The 5,000-nt window shown below is 27.4% G+C and overlaps 2 non-coding genes across 2 annotated transcripts; one reads left to right on the top strand and one right to left on the bottom strand.

Moving 5' to 3' along the window:
• The first annotated feature begins 2,405 nt into the window (after positions 1-2,405).
• Positions 2,406-2,492, top strand: TRNAS-GGA (transfer RNA serine (anticodon GGA)). Its single transcript has one exon. It is a non-coding gene; the product is annotated as a tRNA-Ser (tRNA).
• A 1,378-nt stretch (positions 2,493-3,870) lies between these two features.
• Positions 3,871-3,943, bottom strand: TRNAT-UGU (transfer RNA threonine (anticodon UGU)). Its single transcript has one exon. It is a non-coding gene; the product is annotated as a tRNA-Thr (tRNA).
• Between the last annotated feature and the right edge of the window lie 1,057 nt (positions 3,944-5,000).

Here is a 5,000-nt window from a genome sequence, read left to right as displayed (position 1 = left end):
CAAAACCTCGCTAATTGATCTTTACGGTGCTTCCTCTATCAATTAGATCCTTTATCCATAGAATAAAGTATCTAGGCATATATATTTCTTCATATTTTGACTTCTATGAAGTTTCTTTTTTTTTTTTCTTTTTTTGTTACAGCTGATAAAAATCGTTTTTTGGACGATGCAATATGTAGAAAGCCTATTTTATTTACTAGCGTATTTATTTACTAGCGTATTTGCTCTTTCTTTCCTTTTTTTTTTTATTTCTATAGTGGAGATAGTCGCACGTAATGACAGATCACAGCCATATTATTAAAAGCTTGTGGTAAGAACGGGTTTCGTTCTAGTGCTCGAAAATAATATTCTAAAGCTTTTGTATGTTCTCCGTTACTTGTGTGGATAAGGCCTATGTTATAGAGTATATAACTTCGATCATAGGGATCAATTTCTAGTCGCATAGCTTCATAATAATTCTGTAAGGCTTCCGCATAATTTCCTTCGGATTGAGCCGACATCCGTTACGGTCGTCATTCGATTCAACGAATTCTCCGTTCCAAAACCGTACGTGAGATTTTCACCTCATACGGCTCCTCCTTTATGTGCATAATGAGAATAATCCATGGAATTAAAAAAAAGGTCGAAATATTGTCATTATGAACTGAGCGGGGCTAATGTTTTTACAAGAAATCTCTAGCCAACCCTCTTGCAAAAGATCTTTTCTTACCATCAAGCGTGTTCGTACTAGATAAATAAAGTAAACTCCAACAATTTCTTTGTTCTCAACGCTCCTTAATTTCCAGGAATTAGTCACTTCAACAATCTTCGATGGTTATATGGGTATCCAAAGTACGAACAAGATGGATGTTTGTTGTCCCAACCATTTCTCTTAGTTCCGATCCCGATAAGGAAAGGGAATCCTTTATAACAATAACAAAGTTTTCGTGTTGTTGATTCCTAGATGTAGTGCTTCTTCCTCTATGCCGCCTATTGGTACTAGTGTAGTAGGGTTGACCCACAATACAGACCCATAGGTGTAACCTTTCGCTCAATACTCGAATCAACAATTGAAGCATCTGAGGTTGCATTAATCGGGGATACACGACAGAAGGAATTGCTTTATTTATAAACTTCACCTTCAACAAGCGTAGATTTCTTTTTTTTTTTCAATAGTCTTTTTTTTTTTTTTTCTATTCCGAATCATGTGTCTTTTTCCTAAGACTAAGAGCGGTAAAATAAAAATAAAAAAAAAAATATATATAAAATAATTAAAATATATAAAATAATTATAATTATATAATAATAATCAAATCGCACCATCTCTGTAATAAGTAAATGCCTCTTTTTCTCCTGAAGTTGTCGGAATTATTCGTAATAAGATATTGGCTACGATTGAAAAGGTCTTATCAATAAAATTTCCATTTATCCGCGATCTAGGCATAGGTAGCAATCCATTCTATAACTCTTTTCATTACCCCTTCGTGAGAAAAAAAAAAGGATCTCACAAACAAAGGAAGCGTACAGTACGAAATAACATAAAAGCAGACCCATTCCATAAAAAAAAAAAAAAAAAAGATATAGCCCTCTACTTTACTTCAATTTTTTTGGCAGGAATCAAGAAAAAAAAAAAAAAAGAAATATTTGAATCCTATTTTATTTCATCCAAATTTATTAGTATAAGAATTTATTAGTATAAGAATAAAATATAAAAAGAAAAAAGAATTATTACGATTTCATCGAAGTTGAAGAATCAAAAAATTTATCCTACGGATTAGGATAGATTAGCAAAATTAGAGAAGTTTTGATTAAATTATGATAAAAAGAGGAAAAATAATCGAATAATCGTTCTATGATGAAAATAAAATAACTGCCCTTTTTTGTGTTTTGTGCATAGCAGGTATACAACATATAATCAAATATAAAAATCCCTTAGAGGATTTATGAATTTGTAATAGATTTACAGAGTAAGAGGTTGTTGTTGAGAGATCTAAAACTGGAAAAGAATTTTAGAATTCTTATAGAAATGGGGAATTAGAGTCTAAAGAGAATTATGAACTAAAAATATCCATTAAGCATAGTCTAAAAAAAAAAAACCAATCGATTGATTTGATTCGTTTCAATTCATTGATTTAATCCAGTCCGGTAGAAATATCAGAAAAAAGATGGGAGTGCCTTTTTCGCAAACATGAATAGATATATATGGTATATGTTTATCGTATTATATTATTTATTTTTAACAGCCCCCTCACAAAAAAATTTCTTCGAGTCGGGAGGCTAAAGAAAAAGTGCTGAAAAAAGTGATGAAAAGTTTTCTATTTTTATAGCTAGTTTTCTAGTTAGAATTGATATTGTTCGTACCTCTCGAACAATCTAATATGAATAACTCGCTATTCGCTCGGGTTATCGGCCATAATAATTATGTAGGAGAGATGGCCGAGTGGTTCAAGGCGTAGCATTGGAACTGCTATGTAGACTTTTGTTTACCGAGGGTTCGAATCCCTCTCTTTCCGCACCTTCACCTAATTCGCCAATGTAACTGACTACAATGTATCAAATCAAATAAGAACAGATACTAAAGAGTTAGACCCTTCTTTGATATAGATTCTCTATTCCCAATTTCTTTTTAATACGGAATACGTAAAATAGCGTACAGGGGATGAAAATCTACCTACGGATCTATCATACATGAATAGGAGAAAAATAAAATTTCCGAATCAAATCCCTTACCCTGTCTTCCTTTACTTAACCTTAACTCAGGTGAAAAGGGAGCAGAACCCTTGTTTTGTTATTTTAGTTAGGTTTAAGTCTGACGAGAATAATATTCTACGACAAGCAATTCATTTATTTTCAAACCGACCCATTTCCTATCTATTATTTGATTGACTAATCCTTTATATTGTAATGTGTGAAGGGTCAAATGCTTTGGTAATTCCTCATGGGTGGATGAATCAAGATAATTTTGAATCAGAGTTCTAGATTTTTGTTCATCCCTCGCTGAAATAATATCTCGGGGTTTGCAGCGATAACTTGGTATATCTACTGTACGACCATTAACTAAAATATGTCTATGGTTAACTAATTGGCGGGCTTGAGGAATAGTTGAAGCCATACCTAATCGAAAAAGGATGTTATCCAAACGCATTTCAAGTAATTGTAGTAAAACCTGACCTGTTGACCCTTTTGCTTTTCTGGCAATACGAACGTATTTAAGTAATTGTCGTTCTGTAAGGCCATAATGAAAACGCAATTTTTGTTTTTCTTCTAAACGAATACGATATTGAGATTTTTTACCGGAGCGCGATCGGTTTCTAAGATCGCTTCCGGCTCTAGGACTTTTACTAGTTAGTCCCGGTAAAGCCCCCAGACGGCGTATTTTTTTGAAACGAGGCCCTCGGTAACGCGACATAAAGACTCCTTATTAATTTGAATTTTATTGAAATTTCATAAACCTAAATTAAAACTGAACTAAATGAAGCGAAATCGACTGAAGGATTGTACTACAAATATTAATGAGATGAATTGGATCAATATCCATACTTTTTTGTATTGTATATAATGTATATTGTATATAATGTATACAAAAAATAGAAATTAAAATAAAATATATATAATATATAAATATATTAAATATAAAATATATATTAAATATAAAATATAAAAATTAAAATCTAAAAATTAAACCAAAAAAAGTTTCCTTTTTTTTTTTCTTGATTTATTCTGCAAAGATCTAACTCCTCCAATTTTATTCCTAATTGAAAGTTTCTACGACATAATAAACGGATCGTTGACCTTTGGAAAGAAAAGGGGAAAAAGCTTTTTCAATGTTCTTTGATTTCAAAAAAACATTATCAATCATGTAAAAAAGTAAAAAAGCAAACAAATAGAGAAAGCCGGCTATCGGAATCGAACCGATGACCATCGCATTACAAATGCGATGCTCTAACCTCTGAGCTAAGCGGGCTCAAATAATAGAAATTTTGTATCCATAGGAATTCAGCAAACTATTACGATCTTATCTATTAACTATCTATTAGTTATTCATAATTACTATGAATTATTAATATGAATTATAGACTAGAATTTAGAAAAACTAGAATTTTAAATTTTAAATGCCATATTTATGCCATACATAATTTATGCCATATTTAATATAATCATATTTAATATAATGATATATAATAATATATAATAATATATAATAATGGTAGATTCAATCTAATATTCAATCTAATATTGATAGAATATAATAATTAAGAATAGAATAATATAATTCTATTTGATTATATTTTAATCATTCTATTTGATTATATTTTAATCATATTAAAAATGATATTTTAATTTAATCATATTTTAATTTAATCATATTAATATTTAATAACATTATATTTAATAATATTAAATTATAATAATATTATTATAATTTAATTCTAATTTTATTATAATTATAAAAATTATAAAAATAAATTATAAATATATTTATAATTTTTATAATTATTTATTATTTATCTCTATATTATATATTTTTATTTTATATTTATTTTATTATATGTTATCTTTATTCTATTAGTCTATTCTATTTAGTATTCTATTCTATTTAGTATTATATTCTATTTAGTATTATATATATAATTTAGTATTATATATATATTAGTATAATATTAGTATACTAAGTATAATATTACTATATTTTTTATTTTATATTTTTAGTATTTTTTAGTATATTTTTAGTATATTTTACATTTAAATTATATATAATTTTTTTTTTTTATATAGATATAGATATAGATTTAATTTAATAGATAGATTTAATTTTAATATAGATAGATAGATTTAATATAGATTTAATTTATTTATATTTAATATTTATTTATATTTAATATAGATTTAATATATATTTAATTTATTTATATTTAGTTTAGAATTATAAATAGAGTCTAATAATTAGATAATTATAGTGAAAATATTTTTATGCATTTATATATAATTTATATTTATATATAATTTATATATATATTATC

The sequence above is a fragment of the Durio zibethinus genome, unplaced genomic scaffold, assembly GCF_047325235.1.
Source record: "Durio zibethinus cultivar Kanyao isolate XHJ-2024 unplaced genomic scaffold, ASM4732523v1 HiC_scaffold_33, whole genome shotgun sequence".
In the NCBI taxonomy this organism is placed as follows: domain Eukaryota; kingdom Viridiplantae; phylum Streptophyta; class Magnoliopsida; order Malvales; family Malvaceae; genus Durio; species Durio zibethinus.
Note: the sequence above shows the minus strand (reverse complement) of the source record. Positions and strands in the feature narration are given on the sequence as shown.